This window comes from Macrotis lagotis, chromosome 3 (assembly GCF_037893015.1).
Source record: "Macrotis lagotis isolate mMagLag1 chromosome 3, bilby.v1.9.chrom.fasta, whole genome shotgun sequence".
Taxonomy (NCBI): domain Eukaryota; kingdom Metazoa; phylum Chordata; class Mammalia; order Peramelemorphia; family Peramelidae; genus Macrotis; species Macrotis lagotis.
This window is the reverse complement of record NC_133660.1, coordinates 205,320,063-205,343,649: the sequence shown is the minus strand read 5'-3', so window position 1 is coordinate 205,343,649 and position 23,587 is coordinate 205,320,063.

Sequence of the window (23,587 nt, the reverse complement as noted above, 5' to 3'; positions counted from 1 at the left end):
CCCCCATTCTTATTCTTTCAGCCAAATATAATTGTGAAAAGGAAAACAGATAAAAGATCTTCCCATCACCCTCTCCTTGAAGTTAATGGCCCTTTTACATTTGAATCTCTGAAAAGCCTACAAATTATCTGATTCCTTAATCTCAGCAGAACAATTTGAACAAAGGACAGTCATCAGAGGTCATCTAACACCAACCAAATTAAATGTAGGAAATTTCCTGGTTTGTATATTTGCTCCCAATTAGAGTGTGTGTGTGTGTGTGTGTGTGTGTGTGTGTGTGTGTGTGTGTGTGTGTGTGTGTCCCTCAGTAGCCTCTTATGGATAAGAGTGAAGAGACTGGGGAAGGAAGCAATTGGATCATTCAACATTCTATCATTTTAATGAATGCTATTTCCTAACTAGTTGCTAAATTTTGTTTTTCTTCCGCCGAAGCACTGTAAAAGTTTTCAATAATTAGTACGTTGTGACAAGTCTATTCTAATTTTATATTATGTGTATATTTATATATGTGTATATTTATATTTATTTATAAATATATCACATATATAATTAGAATCATTCTAAAACTGGGATAGAGTGATATGCATAAATATGTATGTCTATACATATACCTATATATCTTTATTTGGATATATTCATACACACAGTGGAAAAAACATCAATTCAGTTTTCAGATCCAATAGCTAATAAATCTACTGCTATTACAGTTTCTAAAGCATGAAATTTCTATAAGACTTTTGGGACACTATGTGTATATGTGTGTGTGTATATATATATATATATATATATATATATATATGTGACACACATATAACATTTCACATTTTTAAACACAAATGCTTATGGATCATTTTCCTTCAGATATTATGCAGTGGGCAAAAGCTTAACTGTTGCCTCCAAGGTGGAAGAGGCAACATCAGATCTTGAGGCCAATTCTCTCATTTTACAGCTAAGGAAACTGAGGCCCCATAATATGAAGTTCCTTGCTCAAAGTCAAAGATCATAGCAGAGGAAGGTTTCAGTCCAGGTGGTATGATTCCAGCTTCAGAATCCCTTGCACTTTGCCACAATGTTTTTCTAATCCAGTTGTAGGAGCAATGTTTTCTATTACCCAAGCTAATAAAATAATATGATTTTGAGAATGTTACTGAGTTTTCCTCACTTTACTGGTTTGCGGCATCTGGTCCTTCCAGAATTCAGAGAAGTCAGTCTTTTGATCACTGTGGCCTGTTATGAATATGAGACCAATTTTTCCTATCCAAAGTTTTTAGTTGTGTGTTTATTGGATAATGGCTTGGGAAATGTCAGCAAGTAGGCATGGAGCCTTAATAGTTAAGCTCTCCCTGTTCTTTTAATGAACAGGGATTTATATTCTGGTCCCAAAGGGAGTCCAAAGCAACCATTTGTTCTGCTCCTAATCCAAAGATGGAGGAAAATCAAGAATCAGTTGGAGCTACAAATCACTTCCTCTTCCTCTCATTTGATCGAAACTCTCCAGGAGAGATCTGCAGGGCTTTCCCCATTTTATTAGGAAATTGGAATGCTTATATTATTCATCAAACTCACACTAACATAATGGCTGGAAAGATTTTAAAAAAAGAAAAGTTCTTTCACAGGAAAGGAATTACTCAGCTCCTCGCTGCCTCTGGTCACAAAAGTGCTGCCAGTTTATCTCTTGAAAGAGCAAATCTGAATTAGGCAGCTTTCAGTTTTATTAATTCAACTTAGTTGAATTTGAAAAATATTAAATACCTGCTCTATATAGTAAGATGATTTCAGTTTGAGGGTTACAAGATGCAAGTAATTCCTTATTTCAAGGATCTAGCAACCCATTGGGTACATATCTCTCTATCTCTATCTCTATATCCATATCTATATCTATATTCAAAAATGCAACATGAGATAGAATGGAGGAAGTTTTGAGAAAACTGCTCCTGTGTATCCATCAAATCAGGCATAGAAGGGAGTTGATGCAATAAAGCATTTAGAATAGTAGTTCCAATATAATCAAAAATTGAGGAGGTAAAAATCCAAGGAACCAGTAGGAAAATCACAGACTCAACGATCTATACATAAATGCTCAAATTTGGGCAGCAAATAAGAGAATCTAGAGATCCTGACACAAGGAAGCAAATTTGTTCTCACAAGTATTCCTGAGACTTAAAGGGATGAAACCTATGATTTAGATGGATATATTTTATCCAAAAGACACAAGACAGAAAAGATAGTATTGGGTAGTAAGAAAGTATACTCTTGTAAGGGAAACCCAAAGTTAGAGGCAGTATGCTGGAGAATATTTGAGTGAAGATTCATGGGGAAAGAAAGAAAGGTGATTTTGATATCAGAGTAAGCCAGAGTCTATGTCAAAAAATGTAAGAAATAGATGAGGAATTTGAGAAACTGAATATAACCTAGGAACAAAGACAAGGGGAAGTGGGGTGGTAGAAGAGATTAATTCTTGATCTTTCTCTCCCCTCTTTCTTCTCTCTTCTATTTTTTCTCTTTTCAATTTTCTTTTTCCTATCTATTCTCCCTTCTCTCTCTCTCTCTCTCTCTCTCTCTCTCTCTCTCTCTCTCTCTCTCTCTCTCTCTCTCTCTCTCTCTCTCAGCAAGGTTAACTTTTTGACTTGACTTCCTGTTAATGTTATTCTTCAAACGTGTAAGAAACAACAAGGAGAAATTATTCTGAATCACATTCTGACAGGACATTCTAATAGAAGCTATTGATAGAGCAAGGGATAGAGTGCCTGAAGTCAATTTAAATCTGCCCTCAGACACCAGTCATTTGTCCCTGGGCAAGTCACCTAATCTTTATTTGACTTAATTTCCTCAATTATAGAATGAGGATAATAATAGCATCCACCTCACATAGCTGTGAAGATTAAATGAGTAATATATAAAAAAAACACAGTATAGTACCTGGCATAATAATAATTCCAGTATAAATTTGTATTCCCTTCCCTTTCCCTCATAATAAGAAACTAGTTGATAAGTAAAAATTAATATTAACCTAGGGTTGGTCTACATTTGAGGAAAATAGATATTGCAGACTTTGGAAAAGGCTAGATAGGCACACCATAGACTAAACTTTCTAAAGGGTAAGTTATCTGAAGAGTGATGCAAAACTCCAGAATAAAAGGTCGGATATGGTGGTACACACCTGTAATTATTGCTTCTGGGGAAGGTTTAAGATTAGTCACTTGGCCTTGAGAACCCTTAGAACCAAAGATGAGTGGACATTTGTACTGAATATGATACCAATTTGGTGAGCTCCTGATAGTGTGTTTTGTTGATCTTTGGGTGAGCAAAGGAAGGGGTATCTTGAGAAAGATAAAAAGCTATCTAGGGAAGAGCAAACAAGCTCAGGGTGGAGACAGAACAGGTTGAAGATTTCATGATCTGCAGTGTGAATGGCCTGTGAGTAACCACTACATCTTCAGCCTGGGAAAGATAAAAAGATCAAGTCTCTTGCCCTACCCATCTCCCCAAAAAAGACATAAAAAAATAATTCTGAAGAGGAGGCCAAAAAAAGTAGAGGGAAAAGAGTTATATGAATGCAGAAGAGATTTACCAACCAACTTATATTTATAATATATGTGTACAGAAGGTGGAAGCAAGGTCAGGCAAGAAGAGCAATAGAAAACTGTAACACAATACTTTGAGGACAGTATTGGGGATGCTAATAATCCTAATGAGCTAAGGTTAACAGGAAAAATTGTCAGTCCTACTTCTGGTTTCCTTGAGAGGTGGTTGTTTGAAAAGGAATGAGGAAAAAAGAGGACTTAAGCCAAATTAAAAGAAGAGGACCCTTGAAAGGGTTTGAGCCAGTGAATCAGGTCACAAGTTAAACTGCGATGGAAAAATTTGGCAAAATTTAGAATAAGTTGAGGAAAATGTAACACAATATCCATATTTATTACAGTATTTGAGGATAAAACTTCATCTAAATCAGGTGAGTGGAATTCAACAAGGACAATTATATACTCTATTCCGTTGAGTTTCAACTCCAAGTTAGTCTTTTTTATTTTCCTCATTCCAATCAAGAGAGAGTTATGTCTATGTCTGCTCCCTGTTATCAGTTATTATCATCTATCTATTACAAGTAGTGTTCCTATTCCTGCTTTGAATCTCTTTGATCCCCTAATGTAAATTATAAAAACAAGCCTGATTTCACTGAATTTCAGAATTTGAGATAAAAAAAGGTACTTCAGTGGTTGAACCCATAAACAAAAGGAATCCCCACCATGACATACTTGACTAGTGGTCCTCTAGTCTCATTGATGACCTCTAAGGAAGGGGAACCCACCATTGCATGAGGCCAATCATTCTACTTTGGGATAGTTTTTGTATTTGGGCGTTTTTCCCTGGCATCTGACTTAGCATTTTACAACTTCTACCTATCATTCTTGAGATAACCATTTAAATACTTGAAGACAGGTATAATTTTCCCCTCTTCTCCCCCAATATCTTTTTCCAAGGCTAAAAATGACCAATTACCTCAACCAATTGTCATCTAACATGGACTCAAGGTCCATCACCATTCTAGTTATCATCCTCCAGATAATCTCCAACTTAAATCACTATGCTTAGAACTGAATGGTATACTCCTTATGATGTCTGACAAGGGCAGAGAACAATGAAGTTAACTCCACCCTATGTTGGAATCTATGCCTCTTTTATGAAGTCCAAGATTAAATTAGTTTTTGGACTGTGACATTCCACTGCTGACTTATATTGAGCTTGAAGTTCACTAAGATCCTTTGAAGAACAAATTGCGGCTGTGTCCCCCCCATCCCCAAGTTAATCTTTTTATTCAAGTGCATAACTGTACAGTGATTCCTTTTGAATTTTATCTTATTAGATTCATAGACATAGGTCTCTAGCCTGTTGAGATCCTTTTTGGATGCTGATTCTTTCATCTGGTGCATTGACTAGCTCTCCTAACTTTTTGTCACCTGAAAATCTGATGAACATAGTATCTGGAAATAGAGATAGTTAATGAATAAATGTCAAAAATGGCAAAAGATTCCCTTCTAACTCTAAAACTTTGTGTTTCTATAAAACAGGATACACAATAAAATGAAAAGAACATGGGGCAAATCAGTCATTAAGACAAAGGTCTCTAAGAAAACTTGAGGAGAAAACACTTCTTCTGGGATGGAGGTGAGAGTGGGGTGGGGATGGAGATGACACCTGAATTTAGCTTTCCCCTTGTATCTTCCTTCTTGCTTGGTTTAAACTCATGCTTAAAATTTTATATTTTCTCTTACCCTAATGTAACACATATAATATACCTTAATTCAAGCATCTGAATTTCTTGTGAAAAAAAAACACAACAAGATAATATGGTAGGTAGAATGGAATGAAGTAGTGACATGAATGTAGCAGAGGATGCTACAGGGCCTAGGGAACCCCAGATTTTGTTCTAAGGATTTCCTCCCAATCTTCTGCTATTTTGGGTAGTGTGGTCACAGGTAGTGAGTGATTGCAATTCTGTAGACAGCATTCAGAGGCATCAGAGATAGCTAGAGTATACATTGCATACATAGAGAAACAGGTATTCACAAATCTAGGAGCTGTGGGTACAATATTTGTAGTGAGATATAGGGGAAACAATGGATAGTAGGCTGGACCTGGAATCAGAAAGGCCTGTTTTCAAATCCAACCTCAGATACTAACTTTGTGACCCTGGGCAAATCATTTAACCTCTGCTTACCTTATTATCCTATAAAATGGAGATAATAGCATCAACTTCCTAGGTTTGTTGTGAGAATCAAATGAGATAATAATTGTAAAGTACCTAGTACATAGTAATCATGATATAAATAGTGGCTGTTATTTGGGGGAGATCTAACAATGGGTGTAAGACAGAGAGAGGAGAATGAAATGAAAGAGTGAGCAAAGTCAGAAAAGAGAGTAAGAACATTTGAAAGAAATGTGTCTGGGTGAGGAGGATGGCATCATAATCAGCACCCAACTAGACAAAACTATCCCTGGAAATTTTTCAGGCTGGGGTGGGGGGGGGCGTTGAGGGAGGTTGACTACAGAACAGAGCACAGTTCACTGTAGCAGGCAAGAGGAAGATGTCCAAAGAACAAGCCAAGACTGCTGCAGGCAAATAAGGAGTAGATCATCTTTCAGAGATTCTAGCTTCTCCACCTGTAGGGAAGTGCAGGAGTTGGAGATGGGTCTTGTGATGATGGAGCTCTGGAGGAGCAGCCAGTGAAGTCTGTGTTCTCTATCCTGTCAGAACATGAGGTAATGTGAGGAGATAGTAGTTTCCATGAGCAGCAAATGCCTCCTTCCAATGTCCCATTTGCCCCATATTAGTTTCAGTTCTGATCACGAAGTCTTGGCTTTAAGACCAGCCAAGACAGTCAAACTAAATATTGTCTAGGTTCTCTTTCAGCTGCAAAATTCTATGGTCCTAAATTAATAGAGGAAAAACTGAAACCAAAAAGCTATTGAAGAGGAGTTATGGTGAAAAAAATGATCATCAAGCCTGTTGGATTGGTTTGTTGGTTATGTACTGTGGTTCCAAAGGGCTAGAGATGATTTCTATAGTGAAGAGACTGACCAGAAATAAAAACAGCAGGCTACAGTCAAGCAGGAAAATGGGAGTATATTTATATATATATATATATATATATATATATATATATATATATATATATATATTTACAGAGTAGGAACACGAAATAGCCTTGGCTTGAGAGTGTATAGAAATTCAAGTTCTGGTTGTCTTCTTCTGTGCTGTTTGCTTCTGGACAGATTTAAGTGAAGAATGATTGATTGCCTCCTGGCTATTTTCTCTAGGGATGGAATGAGAAGGTGTTTTGGAACAAATTCTGAAATTGTATCTGGTTAGTTCCATTGCTTTGTTCAATATAAAGACACATCCAATCAATGCTTCAAATCCATTAAAAAACATTCTCCCTAATCTGTTGCTCAGTCTTTTGGAAAAGAACAAGTTTCACTGAGCGAACAAATGTATTATCAACTTGCTCCTGCTGACATGGAAGGACTCTTAAAACAGAAATGTGGAAAACAATGCCCAAGCTTGTGACTGGTGGCTGCATCTTCACATGGAGATGGTAGTTTATGATGTAAATGGAAAAAAAGGCGTCAGTGACTATGACTCACAGGTTTTGAGAGAATTTGGATAATGATCAACTTTTAACAGCAGATTTGGGATGAAAATGGAGTTGGATTGACATCATCACATCCTCAATGGACCTCAGGATGGGTTTCCTTCTGTAGCTCACACCCTCTTGTGCTAGGCTATTTGGAGCACCATGCTAGTGCAAGACAATCCAGAGCAGTGTATCATTCCCATAATGGGTAAGTGTCCAGATAAGGAATTCAAAAAGAAAAACATGATGGAATTGTTATTGATGGAGAGCTCTAGATGGTTTCCCTCATAATATATAACTTATGCAGCACTTTATAAAATGCATTCCTCATGACCCTTTGAGGTAAGCTGAAATAATAATGATAATTCACATTTAAATAGTGCTTTATGTTTTACTTTAGCCACAGATGAGGAAAATGAGGTTCAGAGAGTTTATCTGTCTTGTCAATACTTATTCAAAGTAGAACTGGGCCTACACCCCAGGATTTTTGACTCCAAAGTCTTATGTCTTTCCAAAATATTCCTTTAGCTTTCATTTTTTTTTTGTTTTCACTATTGTTTTGTGACACTGTGACCTTTGGACAAGGAAAGGACATCTTTCTGCTTGAGTCTCACTTTATTGAAATGAAAATTGGGGCCTAGACAGCCATTCCACCAAGGTACAGATTCTTATTTAAAGGAATTGGGGCCTTTCTGTTATCCTAACTGAATATGGAGAGAGAGAGAGAGAGAGAGAGAGAGAGAGAGAGAGAGAGAGAGAGAGAGAGAGAGAAGGATTGATAAAAGGAGGGAGAGCTGAGGAGAGGGAACCAATTTGGTACCCATAATGGAAAGAGCCATGAATTTAGAGTTGGACAATCTGGGTTCTAATCCTGGTTCAATTACTTAGAATTGGTAAAGCTTCAGGCAATTGCTTTCCCTCCCTGATTTCCAGCTCTCTCCTCTGAAAAATGAAGGAACTGGATTAGATATCATCTAAATGATAACTACAGAGCTAAAAGGCACCTTAGAAACCAATTAGTCTAAACTATTTAATTTTACAAATGAAGAAACTGAGGCTCAGAGAAGTTGATTGACTTACCCTAGGTCATTCAGATAGTAGCTGTCAGAGAGAGGCTTTGATCCCTGGACCTCTGAAAGGAGAGCCAATGCTTTCCCCATTGGACCATCATAGTGTCTTATCTATAAATTTAAGTGATCTTTTGCTTAGAACTGAAGAATTCCCTTCTGTGAATACATTCCAAACAAGAGAATGAACCTGATGGTTGAAGAGGTCTGAAGGTGATTTCATTTCAAAATTATAATAATCTCCCAACTCCTATTTATGTAATGTTATTACCCAGGAATTATATTATGTAATATGTATAATTTCGATTTCCTTCTGTGATCACAAACTCCATCTAAAAGTTGAGAGGTCTAAGGAACAAAGGCATGAAATGGCTTCAAATAGGAGCTTCAGGGGTGGAGCCAAGATGGCAACAAGAAGGGATCCAGTCTTAGGAGCGCTCTGATAAAATTCAGCTAAGGACTCTAACTAAACTTTTGCGAGACAGAACCCACAAAGGGACCCAGTGAGGCAGTTCTCCTACTCAAGGTAACCTGGAAAAGGGCAGAAAGGCTCTGCTCCCCGGGTCGGAGGGGGCAGCCCACCAGAGGGGTGGCCCGCCAGAGGGGTGGCCTGCCAGAGCCAAAGAACTTCAGCCTCGCAGAGGCAGCCCCAGGGCACTGGGAGTCTCCTGAGCTGCACCCCGAGGAGCACCGGGTACAAAGTGGGGGAGCAGCAGGGGACCTCTGCCAGAGCGAGCATGTGGAGCCCAGCCCTCGGAGCACTCAGGGAGCAGCTTGGTCTTTCCCCAGCCCTGATCCAGGAAACAGAAGCCAGTGGAGCCAGTAAGCAGGAGCCCCCAGGGCATGAGACCATTGAGCTGAGGGAGGGGAGTGAAGAGAGACTGCAGAGCTCTGTCCTCTGCCCCTGGAACAGGACTCTGGGGCTCTGACCACATTCAGATCCTGATCCCAGTCTAGGCCCCCCCATAGAAGAGCAGGGCCCCCCCACCTCGGCCCCGTGGCAGAGGGAGGTATTTATGGTCATTCACAGACCAGGAGGGAGGACAGAGCCTCACACACTGAGACCCTTGTGGGAGTGTCCCAAAAGCTCAGGAAGCACCTACAAACCAGGCCCAGGCCGGGAAAATGAGCAAGCAAAGAAACAAAAGGAAGACTATTGAGAAATATTTTGCAAATGAGCCCAAGAAGGATCAAAATACTCAGTCTGAAGATGAGGAAGCACAAGCTCCTGCATCTAAAGACTCCAAGAAAAACAGAAATTGGGCTCAGGCTATGACAGAGCTCAAAAAAGACTTTGAAAATCAAATGAGGGAGTTGGAAGACAAACTGGGAAAAGAAAGGAGAGAGATGCAGGAAAAACATGAAAATGAAGTCAGCAGCCTAGTCAAGGAAATCCAAAAAAATGCTGAAGAAAATAGCATGCTAAAAACCAGCTTAGGTCAAATGGATAAAACAGTTCAAAAAGTTATTGAGGAGAAGAATGCTTTAAAAAGCAAAATTGGCCAGATGGAAAAAGAGATAAGAAAACTCTCTGAGGAGAACAAATCCTTCAGACAAAGAATAGAATTCAGGGAGATTGATGAATTTAACAGAAATCAGGAATCAATACTTCAAAACCTAAAAAATGAAAAATTAGAAGAAAATGTGAAATATCTCATTGAAAAAACAACTGATATGGAAAACAGACTTAGGAAAGATAATTTAAAAATTATTGGAATACCTGAAAGTCATGATCAGGAAAAGAGCCTTGACATCATTTTCAAAGAATTACTACAGGAAAATTGCCCTGATATTCTAGAAGCAGAGGGCAAAATAGAAATGGAGAGAATCCACCGATCCCCCCGAGAAAGAGATCCCAAAAAAACCAACCCCTAGGAATATTATAGCCAAGTTCCAGAACTCCCAAGTCAAAGAGAAAATATTACAAGCAGCCAGAAGGACACAATTCAAATATCATGGAGCTATAGTCAGGATCACACAGGACTTAACAGCAGCTACATTGGAAGCTCGTAGGGCTTGGAATACAATATACCGGAAGGCTAAAGAGCTTAGAATGCAGCCAAGAATGACCTACCCAGCAAGGCTGAATGTCCTCTTCCAGGGAAAAAGATGGACTTTCAACGAACCAGGGGAATTTCAAATGTTCCTTTTGGAATGGCCAGAGCTGAACAGAAGGTTTGATCTTCAGATACAGGACTCAGGTGAAGCATGGAGATTGGAGGAGAGGGGGGAAATCTGAGGGAGTTAATGAGGATGAACTGCATGTATTCCTGCATAGAAAAATAACACTGATAATACTCATGAACCTTCTCAGTTAATAGAGCAGGTAGAGAGAGCTTTTATAGTTGAAGCACAGGAGAAAGCTGAATTCGAAGATAAAATATGGTGTAAAAATGGAGTCAATAGAAAAAAAGGGAAATGGAATAGGAGAAAGGAAAAGGAGAGGGGGAATAGTCCAAGATATTTCATGTAAGATTTTTTTTTTATTACAATGAGCTATTGCAATGATATGGAAGTGGGGAGGCAAGGGGGAATGAGGGAACCTTTGCTCTCATCAGAGATGGCTAGGAGAGGAAACAGCAAATATACTCAATGGGGTATAGACATCTGGAGTAAGAAGGAGGGGGGAGCAGGGGGAAGGGGTGGGGATGTGAATAAAGGAGGAGAGGATGGACCATGGGGGGATAGTGGCCAGATATAACAAATTTTCTTTCTTACTTCTTGCAAGGGGCTGGGATTGGAAGGCCTGCCCAGGACCACAGGGCCAGGTGGATTCTGGGCCTAAGGGGTGGTATGGGGGCTCAGGGCTTCTTGGCCCCAGGACCAGGGATCTGTCTGCTGTGCCACTCAGCGACCCTACAGCAGAGTCAGAGTGAAAGGAGAGAGAAAATATAGCACATGGTAGTGGAGAAATAAGAAAGGAGGGAGTTGCGATCAGCAATGGCAACAGTGGAAAAATATGGAAATAACTTTTGTGATGGACTTATCATAAAGAATGAGATCCACCCATGACAGAGTTGTTGGTGTTGGAACAAAAACTCAAGCACATTCTTTTGTTATTATTTGGGGGAGGGTGCAGGGCAAGTGGGGCTGGATGGCCTGCCTGGGGCCACATAGCGGGGTGATCTTTGGGTGTCTGGGGCCGGATTTGAACCTAGTGCTCCTGGCTCAAGGGCCAATGCTCTGTCTGCCACCCAGCCACCCTTACTATTATTACTATTTTATTTTATTTTGGGTCTTTTTTTTTTCTTTCTTTTTTTTTGTTTTTGCAGGGCAGTGGGGATCAGGTGGCTTGCATGTCACATGGCTGGGTGATTGTTGGGTTTACAAGGCTGCATATAGACTCGGGTGCTCGTGGAGAATATGTGTGTATATTATACCCTAGTGAGAAGAGTATGAGTGTGTTTATAGATATATATCTATACCTATAGCTAACACACACAAACACATCATAGTTAGCATTGAATTTTAGTTACAAGCATGAAATTATCTTCTTAGTGCATGTTAATGAATCAACAGATCTAAGACAAATCCTGAAGGATGGTTATGGGTAAGATGGCTTTAGAAGGGGGTGGCTAGATGGCACAATGGATAGAGCACTGGTCCTGGAATCAGGAGTTCCTGAGTTCAAATCTGCCCTCAGACACTTAATGATTACCTAGCTGTGTGGCCTTGGGCAAGCCACTTAACCCCATTTGCCTTGTAAAAAAATCTTAAACAAAAAGATGGCTTTAGACGCAATAGTTTCAGTATGGGGTTAATAATCCTTACTCTACCTACCTCTAAAGATTGTTGTGAGGAAAATTGCTCTGGAAACCTTTAGGGTCAGATAAATTTGAAATACATTGGTATAATGGATAGGCTACTTGATTTGTGGACAGATTCCACTTCTGAGAGTTATTAGCTGTATGACTCTGGACAAGTTACTTAACTTCTCTCATACTCTGTTTCCTCATCTGTATGATGAAGATATAATACCTGAAATACCTATTTCACAGAGTTGTTGCAAATAATAAATTTAAGAGAAATACTTTGTCAACTATAAAGACCTACATAAATGCCAGTTATTATCAACATTATTAGTCTTCCAGGGATTATTTTTATAGAACTCATATCTGTGGGTATTTTAAAAAAGAAATTTACTATTTTAAGTTCAGTGAAATGCCTCAGTCCTTGAGTTTTACCAGCTGAATCTTGAATGAATTATCTGAAAGTGACCCAAATATTTTTCACACTGTACTTTTGTTTATGGAAATGGAGGCTAGCAAGGAGTATGGAAAGTCTCCAATGTTGCATTATACATTTCTATAGACCCTTGATGAATAACAATGTCATGTGTAGTTCAGTTTGGAGGTCACTAGGCATTGGTTTTTGACAGCTCTCCACAGCTGAGCCATTCCATACCCACAGAATATAAAGAAAATAGAGTGAGTAATGACATACAGGCATAGCAAAGGTGAAAATCATTAGCATTCTTATTTTTTGTTTTAATTTGTTGCTTTATCTAAACTTGGACACTTTCAACAAAAGTATTCAATTCACAAACAAAAATTTTAAAAGATAATACATGAAATCATATAGTGTTTTTTAAAAAAAATTTTCTCCCATTTATTAACCTTAACATAATAAATGCCCTATTTCTGTCTATACTTCTACATTTGGATAGTTGATTAAGAGAGGTACTTTTAAATAGGTTCTAAGCCATGGGATTTGAACAATTTACCTACAACTACAAGGAAATATCTTTGTTCCAGAGACTTAGGATTTATTTAAATGCTTACTTTATTAAATGCTCCATGCTATCTGCTCCAAATACACCCTGCAACTAAAGAGTTTTTCTGTATCTGACATGGGTTCCATACCACCACCCTGGTCCAATAAAAGAAATATGTGTAGGTGAATTACATCTGTAAAATTTTCATGTGCTTGGCAATATTCCTGACATATTCCTGAAAAGGCTGTATCTTATAAGATAAGAAGTTTTGCTAAGACTAAGCAGGCCTAGGCTATATGCCAAGAGACCATCTCATGAGCAAGGTCATGACCAACCAAAAGGGCAAAAAAGAATAAAAATTCATAAATAGGATAGAAGATAACTCTTCATATTTTCAACAATTAAAACAATGGAGTCTGAAGACAAGGACTACAAAGTAAATACTAATGATAGTACTCTATAAAGGATAACAGAAATGGAAAATTAAACCTATGCTTTCTCTCTGTTCATGATCAGGGTGCCATATATGATGTTCAACTTTTCAAATCCAAAAGATATGAGAAATATGAAAAACTAAGTATTTCTCACATATTGGGAGCACAAAGCAGTTGATCTTTGTTGAGACCCCTGAATGTGAAATGGGAGTCCTTGTGGCCATCACTGAATAATCTAATCAGTCAATAACTATTTTTAGTCTCTGTTATGTACTAATTTGATAGTCTCTTAAAGAATTTCCATTCTAGTAGGAAAGATAGGTAACTATGTTAGGAAACACAGAATTAACATAAAATAATAAATATCAAGTTAGTTTAAAATAAATCAAACATGGGTGTTTCTTTTGGAAATATGCTGTTTTTCTACTGCATGAGATAGAAGGGACTGATCACCTTGTAGAAAATGAATAGTCTACTGTCATAGCCCAATCTTTTCATCTCCCTCAAACACGCCACTTCTGAATTTTTTTGAGTGTATTTTTAATCTCCATTAACTTAACAAATTTTAAATGGATGTTCCATCATGTTATAGAGGGTTCAAGAGTTCTTAAGGGCTATTTCAGTAGAGAACCAAGGCTTAAAATGCTACTAAGGTACAAGGTATTGGATTAATAAGTATCATTATTTCTACCTTCTAAGTGTCAGTCTAATTAATGTCAGAAGCTTATCATTGCATTGGTCACCACAGGGTGATTTCTGGGAGAGCCACTCATTGAGACCATGAGGGGTTGCAATTTGAGCTATTGGAAAGAATCTGTATATCAGAAAATTACAAATTTTTGAAGTAAATTATAGGATCATAAATATAGACCTTAGAGGTCATCAACTCCAATCCCTTCATTTTATATAAGAAGAAATTGACTCAGAGAGATAAAATGATTTGGTCAAAGTCAAACAGGCGGCAAACTTCAGAGATGGATTTCAATCCAGGTTCTCTGACTCTAGAGCTAGTGTTCTTTTTATTGTACCATCATTGTCATCATCATTATCATCACCACCACCACCACAGTCAATGATCATCGTGGATCTTATTGAAATAATCATAGTCAATGTATATATATTGCTCTGATTCTGTTTTTTTTATTCTGAATTCATTCATCACTTCTTATATCTTCCCTTTTTTTAGTATTCCCCCTTTTTGTCCTTTTTAAAGTTCAGTTGCTTTTTATTATTTTTAGATGAAGCATGCTGATATTATAAGAAATAAAACTGAAAAAGTCCCTTCCCTCAAAAAACTTAGATTCTGTTTGGGGAAAATCACATAGCAGTAGTTAATTGATGAGATCCCTGTAAATGAAGAGAAATGGATAGATGTAAAAATATTGTAGAGAAAGAATCTATAAAATATGGCAAACTATTTAATTTAGATAGATGAGAGAAAGGTAAGAGTCAAGGATAACTGTGAAGTTGCAAGTCTGCATGACTGTAAGGATGATAGCTCCCTTGATAGAAACAAGAAAGTTAGAAAAAAGGAAAGATCTTGAGGGAAAGTCAATGAGCTCTATTTGTGTACATGTTTAGTGTAACATGTTTTGGGGGCATCCAGTTGGAAATATTCAATTGGCAAGGAGCAATATGGGATTTGAGCGTAGGAGTGAATCTATAGCTGGTTATTTAGATTTTGGAATCATCTGTCATTTTTCTTGTCTTATTGCTAAAGCTAACATTTCTATTACAATATTGAATAATAATGCTGATAATGGGCAACCTTGTTTCATTCCTGAAATTACTGGGAATGCTTTTAGTTTATTCTCATTACATACAATGCTTATTGATGGTTTTAGATATATACTGCTTATCATTTTAAGGAAAACTCCATTTATTCCTTTGCTCTTTAGTTTTTTAATAGGATTTAATTTAATAGGAATGGGAACTGTATTTTGTCAAAGGCTTTTTCAGCATCTATTAAGATAATCATATTATTACTGTTAATTTTTTATATAGTTAATTATGCTATTGTTTTCTTAATATTGAATCCTCTAGAGATCATAGTTAAACTCATGGGATCTTATGAGATTACTAAAAGAGAGCATAAAGAGAAGATACTCGATGTCTAGGACTGAGTCAGAGTGTACATGCATGTATGAATGCACACACACACACACACACACACACACACCCTGTTCCAGCAAAAGCAGATTGAGGAATGGTGACCAAGTGGAAGGAAAACCAGTTAGGGCATTGTCATAAAAACCAAGGGAGAAGAGAATGTTCAGGAGGAAGAAATGGTTAACTTGTATTGAACACTGCAAAGAGATCTTAGAGCAAAATTTGATAACTGTATTTTACTCAATCTTAAAAGAAAAGAAGAAGAAACAAACAATGCTTTACAATTCAAGTAATTTGAATCTTGGAAGAATTTTAAGGGTAGAAGAGAATGACAAAATTTATGATTTGTCAGATGCAGGTTATAATAGGCAATCAATTTTTATTGGGATTTTTTAAAAAATCTATTTTCCTTGGAAAATAAGGAGAAAAAAATTTCACTACCCAACCATGATAAATGCACTATTTATTTTAATACCCATTAACTTAACAAATTCTAAATGGAGGTTCAGTATCCACTATTGTTTATCTGATAATCACAAAACTATTAAATATTTAACATTTCAGGTACATGGAAAATGTACCCTGGGATATAGAAACTCTAGAAACAGTACACTCTGTATTATTAAATATTATATAGTATTAAAAGAGCATAAGACATCAACAAATTCAAAGCTCTGACTTTTAAGATCCTTGTTCTTAGTAATAATTATAGAATTTAGAACTAGAATACATACATTTTGACCACCATCCTAGTTTAAAGAGGAAAATAGTGAAGCATAGAGAGATGAAGGTCATGGTGTTATTTTAATACAAATCTTAAACCTAAAACACCATCAATTGTGAAGACAACATGTTTCTTATTTAGTCAAAGAATGCAACCATTTTGTAAATAGTTAAGAAATGTACAAAAGTAAATCCAAGCCTTCTACAATGTGAGTTTCTGACAAGTCATTAGAAACTAGAATTTTCTGATTGAACTGCACTCTTCCTTAATCAATTATTTTGTATTTGTTCTCTTTGTCCAAGACTTTTAGATATGTATATGTGTAGTTATATATGCATATATACATACATGGATGGATATATAAATACATACACATGCACACATACACAAATATCCCTAAACACTATGTATATATATATATATATGTATATATTCATAAATACTATATATTCACATATCACACATATACCTATGCATCCATACAAACATACATACATACATACATCCACAAGACCTACATCTTTGTTTTCTCTCCCATTAGAATGTAGGCTGTAAGCTCCTTGGGAGTGGTTACTTTTCCTATTTATTGATATCTCCAGTGTCTCACTATCTATAGTGAATGTATATAGTTTTATTTTTTTTAAAGAAGTTTGGCTAGAAAAGGAAAAAGAGATAAACATAAAGTAATTTATCACAGTATTTTAGAGTTGGGAGGGACTTTAGAGATACTAGAGTCTGACTCTCTCTACAGATAAGAAAATTGAGACCTAGAAATTTTCATTAATTTGACCTACATTTTGCTTATAATCTGGGCCTCTGGATTCTCCATTCACTTCTCTTCCCACTAAACCAAACTCAATCCTTAGACTGAAAAGAGCAATTGGGCTTTTGGGGTTGGGGCGATATGACTTACATGCAATTCATCTGAAAAAGACCAGCGAGTTTTAGTGAATTGAAAGTTCAATAAAATTTAGAGCCAGCCATATAATATGGCAATAGAAAAATTAATTTTATCTTAGGTTTCACTATATATGGTATCCAGAGTTAGGTTTCTTGATAGCCTTGCTCAATTCTCCTTTGTAAAACAAAAGGATGAGAATAAATAGGAAACTGTTTGTGAGGGACTATGAAATCTAAGTCTAATATTCTGTGACGGAGAATGAATACTTCTTGGATTCTTAATGGATTCCTGAATGAGAAACTGAATAGCAAGTACTGATAAGATCAGTACAGATATACCCTCTTTTTCCTTGAATCCTAGCTTTGAAACCATAAAGAACTTAAAAAAAATCTAATCCAATTCCCTTATTTTAAAAGTGAGAGATGAAGTCAGAGAGATGTGATTTTCCCAGTTAAAGAAAGTTAACAGTTTACCACTTAAAGGTCTGTATTGCAAAGAAATTTTTAAAAAGAAAAAATGATCTAATAGTTACAGCAGCGCTTTTTTGTGGTGGAAAAGCATTAGAAATTGAGAGGATATCAATCAATTTGGGAATTGCTGAACAAGATTATGTTGAAATACCATTGTGACAAGCAGATCATCAGAAAAAGCCTGGAAAGACTTACAAAGACAAAAAGTGAAGTGAACAGAATCAGGAGAACATTAGATGCAGTAACAGTAATAAGATCTAATTAATAGCAGGGAAAGACTTAGCTATTCTCAGCAATATAAAGATTTAAGACAATCCCATTTAGTAAAAAAAAGCTTCAGGAGAAAAAAAAAGCCTCCAGTGAAAAAAATGATGGAATCAGGGTACCAAAGCATATTTTTTTCATTTTTTAATCATGTTTTCTTTCAAAACATGACTAACATAGAAATAAGTTTTGCATAATTTCACATGTATAAGTTGTATCAATTGCTTACCATCTCAGAAGGTTCAGAAACGAAGGGGAAGGAGAAGAAATTTGGAACACACAATTAAAAAAAATGTTAAAATTGCTGGAGAGGGAGGAAGAACAGAATTTGAAATTCCAAGTGTGAAAATGAATGTTAAAATTCTTTTTATATGTAACAGGAAAAATAAAACACTAAATAAAGATAATTTTTAAAATATTTTTACACATAATTGAGAAAAAATAAAATATTTTTTTAAAATAACACCACTCTCTTTCTTCTCATCTTCCTTGGGCTTTTACAACTTGTGATGATGATCTAACCAAAGAGTTCCCTCATTCTGGTGTGATGAGAGATGATGTGGCAAGTTCACACCAAAAGATAATCTTGAAGCCAAATATGATCATCTTCCTCTAACACTGGAATATCTCTACCCACAGCTGCATTCATTTTCTCATTCCATTCAAAATTATGAGATTTTATTTTGGTTATTCTAGTTCCAGATCCTTCCACTTTGTTGCCAGACTGTGAGTGTGAACTGTCACCAAAAATGATCATTTTAAATAATTCTACACATATAAGTTATATCTCTATCTCTTTGTGGATGAGGAACATTCACACAAGTCTCTTTTTAGGCTGGCTTACACCAGAGCTGACAAACATTTTCTCCACACTTAGCTATTGCTAACTTTTCTGACCTTTTCACAAAACTACATGTGCTATTATTACTTCTAAAGTTCTTCTATGATAGCGTAAAAATCGCACTCAATGATATGAGCATAACTGTCTCTGTCAGATCAGAGGAGTTCATTTTTTGAAAGAGCTTAAGGGAATTATCACAATCCTTGATGTCAAAAAGGTTAATTTTTTTACCTTAACAATTCTACTACTCTTTGACTTTGTCCGTTATTTCAGGTTTCCCCCTTAACGATCATGAAGTGGTTAGAATATTATCTATAGAGAAGAAATAACTGTCCATTTAGAACCTTAATGTCTTTTAAAAGTCATAGAAAGATCTTAATAGGGGCGGCTAGGTGGCGCAGTGTATAAAGCACTGGCCCTGGAGTCAGGAATACCTGGGTTCAAATCCAGTCTCAGACACTTAATAATTACCTAGCTGTGTGGCCTTGGGCAAGCCACTTAACACCATTTGCCTTCCAAAAACCTAAAAAAAAAAAAAAATCTTAATAAAATAAGCATAAAACTGAAGGTGGTTTTATCCTAATAATCTTAAGAAAGAAAAGGTGAGAGATTATATTAGAGTAGAAATTAACATGTTAAAACTTATTATTTCTCATAATTGGGGAGTATATGGAGAAGAATATAACTACCATGAAGGAGGAAGTGAAAAATGGGTATCACCTAAGCTATCATATGACAAAAATCATCATTCCAGTCTGGACCAAAGGAAGGTTGAACACATTAAACAAAAGAGAAACAGATGGGGATAGGGAAGAGCAGGAGGGGTGAAGAAGGAGAGCAGTCAGAAAGGGAATAGTCACAAGCAAAATAAACCTCACTTTAGAACGGGGAACATAAAGTTGGGAGGGAGCAAAGGGAAAGAAAGGAGGGGTAAGAACCTGTGATCAGAGTTCAAAGAGTAGAAAGAGTTCAATGAGTTTCCAGTAATATGGAAACTTTAATTATAGATCAATAAGGATGATTACATTCCTTCTCTTTTACCACCATCTATTCAGCAAGTATTTTTGTTAAAGTTCTTATATTTATTTGTGTATGTGTGTATATATATATATATGTGTGTGTATATATATATATATATATATGATTACATGCTTGCATAAATGTTTGAAATCTATATAAACACATATGCATATATATGAATATATATAAAATGATTTCTGAGAAACATGGGAAGACTTGCATGAAATAATCTATCATGAAGTGAGCCAAATCAAGAAGAAAATTTATAAAATGACTATAACATTATAGAGAGAAATGATTTTGAACGACTTAGGAACTTTGTTCAATGTGACTTAACACAATCCCAGAGAACCAGTGGTGAAATATGCTATCTATTACTGACAAAAAAGTAATGGATGGACTCAAGGTGGAGAAAGGGACATATTTTTTCTGGCATGGATGGCATGTAGATTTGTTTTGTTCAAGTATGCTTATTTATTACAAGGGAGATTTGGATTTTTTTTTAAATTTACAATGGGTGACTTAGGTGGATAATGTAATGAAGCTACAAAAGAAAAAGAAGAAAATAAAGAAAACATATTATTGACCTATTATTTTAATTCCCACAAGGGAACAGAAGAAAGTTCAGAGGATAATACAAATCAACTGGACAACTTTAATACTGCATTTGTTATATATTTATTTTAAATTATATGAAACAGATTCCTGGTTTCATATGCAACTTCTTTTTTTGATCATCTTTGTATATAGAAATATCTGTATTTGTTGAAGTCAGAATAACAAAAAAATTAGAACATAAAAGAAAGAGTTGTAGATGTGATTGCTAACCTTCTCTGGAATCTTTGAAATATTATGGAAAACAGGAGAGGTACAACAGATTTGTATGGAGCAAATATCCTGGTTTTCAACAGTTAAAAGATAATGGATACTATAAGCTATAAGGAAGCAAATTTTACCAGTTCCTGAAAAAATTGCTCTAACATCATTAAAGAGATAGTTCAGTAGCATCTAGAAAACTGTAGATATTACAGAGTCAAAGGAACTTATTCAAGAACAGGTTAGAGGGATCTAACCTAAAAGTCAAAGATATCCTAGAGATAAAATTTACCTAGATTTTAGCAAATCATTTTAAGACCCTCACATGTTATTTTTGCAGAAATGGATGAGATAATAGTACAACTATATGGGTTCACCACTGGTGAATGTCTAGATCCAAAGAGTAGAGTCATAAATGGTTTGTTGTCACCTTAAAAGTTTGTTTGCTTTTTTTTGAAAATAGTTCTCTAGTAGAGTACCCTAGGCAACTGTGAGTGACCCTGTGATGTTAAATTTTTTGTTGTTGTTTTGATTTGTTTTTTTCTATCAGTGACTCAGATAAAAAGCATGCTTAACAAAGCTGCAGATTAAACAATTCTGGGACATTGCTCTTGGCAAAAAAAAAGTCTGAGATGAAATTCAGTAGTAATAAATTTAAATTACAATTGGATTCAAAAACTCAACTTTACAAATGGAAGATGATGAAGATATTTTTAGTCAGTAGTCATCTCAAAAAGACCTGAAATCATAATGGACTACAAGCTGACTATGAGTCATTAAAGATAATGCAAAACTGTTGTTTAGTCATTCAGGCTTGCCCGAATCTTCATGACTCTGTGGACCATAGCATGCCAATACTGTTCTTGGGTATTATTAGTAAGGATATTTCTTCTCTTGTAGAATAAGAGAAAACAGAAGACAGGGTGGCTAGGTGGCACAATGGATAGAGCACCAGCCCTGGAGTCAGGAGTACCTGAGTTCAAATCCAGCCTCAGACATTTAATAATTACCTAGCTCTGTAGCCTTGGGCAAGCCACTTAACCCCATTGCCTTGCAAAAACCTAAAAAAATGATAAAAATGTAGTATGGCAGAGGTGTTGAACTCCTGGCCAAAGAACCAGAAAAAGATCATCCACTAATGGGTAGAGAAAAAGTTAAAGAATGCTGAGGCAGTCTGATAACAATAGAAAAGTTTGTCATCCTTCTGGGGGCAAGAAGCAAAGACTCAACAAGACTAATTAAAACTGATCAAAGATGGTAATTGCCTATCTCTGGTGATTCACATAGACATAAATAATATTTTCAGGAGGACCTGAAGTATATTGCCAATTTTTTAGAAGTTTTGGGCAAGAAGCCAAAGACTATAAGAGCATAGGAAAGATAAGGAATTTAAAGAATTAATTTAATATGGAGTATGAACATATGACTAAGAATGTGGTAAGTGGGAATGGGATTTGGATTTATGGATCGTAGCCTGTTGAGTCCCTTTTTCTGGACTCTTATGTTGAGTCCCCTTCTGGACTTCTTCAGTCTTCCCCAGGCGAGCATTGGAGGGGTGGGATACAACAGAGACAAGGATGGCAAGTTCTCCCTTTACACCAAGGTCTCCAAGGTCTTTGTTTACTGAGCCAAATACCAGTGCTAAATACCTCCCCAGTCTCTAATCCCCTCCCACTCCCATGGCACTTAGTAAGACAAGGCTCTGGTGCTCAAGGACACCAGGTGAAGATAATTTACAGTGCTCCCATACACAACAGTCCCTAACAATAGACTACAACAGTGGTATCAAAATTAAATAGACTGATTTGTCCAGGGGTGGCTAGGTGGTACAGTGGATAGAGTGCCAGCCCTGGAGTCAGGAGTACCTAAGTTCAAATCCAGCCTCAGACACTTAATAATTACCTAGGTTGTGGGCTTGGACAAGTCACTTAACCCCATTTGCCTTGCAAAAAACCTAAAAAACCAAAATTAAATAGAAACATCCATTCATAATATGAATCCCTAGAGAATGCATATTGACTCAGATTTAAAATGTAATAGTATCTATGTTTGATTGTTCAATCATTTCCAATTATATTTTCATCTAGTTCTGGTCAAGCTCAAGAATCTTAGGAGGCCACAAATTTTACAACTGGCTTCAACTTAGACATCATAGGTTCCTGGTCAGAGATGGGGTATATCTCACAAAGGCAACCAAGCATGCATGTGCCAATGAATGGTCTTGAAAAATCTAATCAAAAGGTCCTTAAACTGAAAAGGGAGTGGTGAGGAAGGAGAGAAGACTGTTTATATGTATTACCAAAGCTAGATGCTATAAAGATAAGCCACTAGAAGAAAGTAAAATAGCAGCTGAAAAACTTAGAAATTCATAGGAGACAAAATCCTGGGAAAACTAAAGGTTTGTGACTAAAGTTCAGACAACCAGCACTAGTGACTAGAGGCCCTTAATGAAGTGAATTTAACTTCATAAAATCATTGAAATTTGATGGAATGAAAACTCTTACTGTTTTTATGGCTCTGGGTGAGTTCATTTTATTCAAAAGAATCAAGATCATTCAATCTGACATGATTTAAGGCATGATACAATAATGATGGGTGACTTAATTTACTTAGATTTCTACTGGAGCTAAATTTCCACCTAAAGAATAGTTAACAGCTCAATGGACTTAATTCTAAATTCAACCTTCAAAAGGTGGAGAAATCAACAAAGGGAGATTTTATTCTGAATCTGATTCTCTCTAATAGGAGGAACTGGTTGCTAGGGTGGAATGATAGGCACTTTTGGTTGAAGTGACTAATCTACCCAAGAGTTTATGACAAAGGTTTGTGACTAATGAACAACTTAGATTTTAATAAGTAATATTCAGCAGAGGAAAGCAAGGCCAAGTAGCAGAAGATACAGAGAAGAGAAAAATGTGGTGCTTATAAAATGGGGTTAGGAATGTTAAAGCTCAGAATGAACTGAAAGTGGTGATGGAAGCTGGAAACAATAAAAAGGGTATCTGTATTTAGAAAAAAAAGAGGATTATAAATGGAAGCAGAACCTTTATTTAGTGTGAATTGAATGATTCATCAAGGCTGTTAGATCTGAATT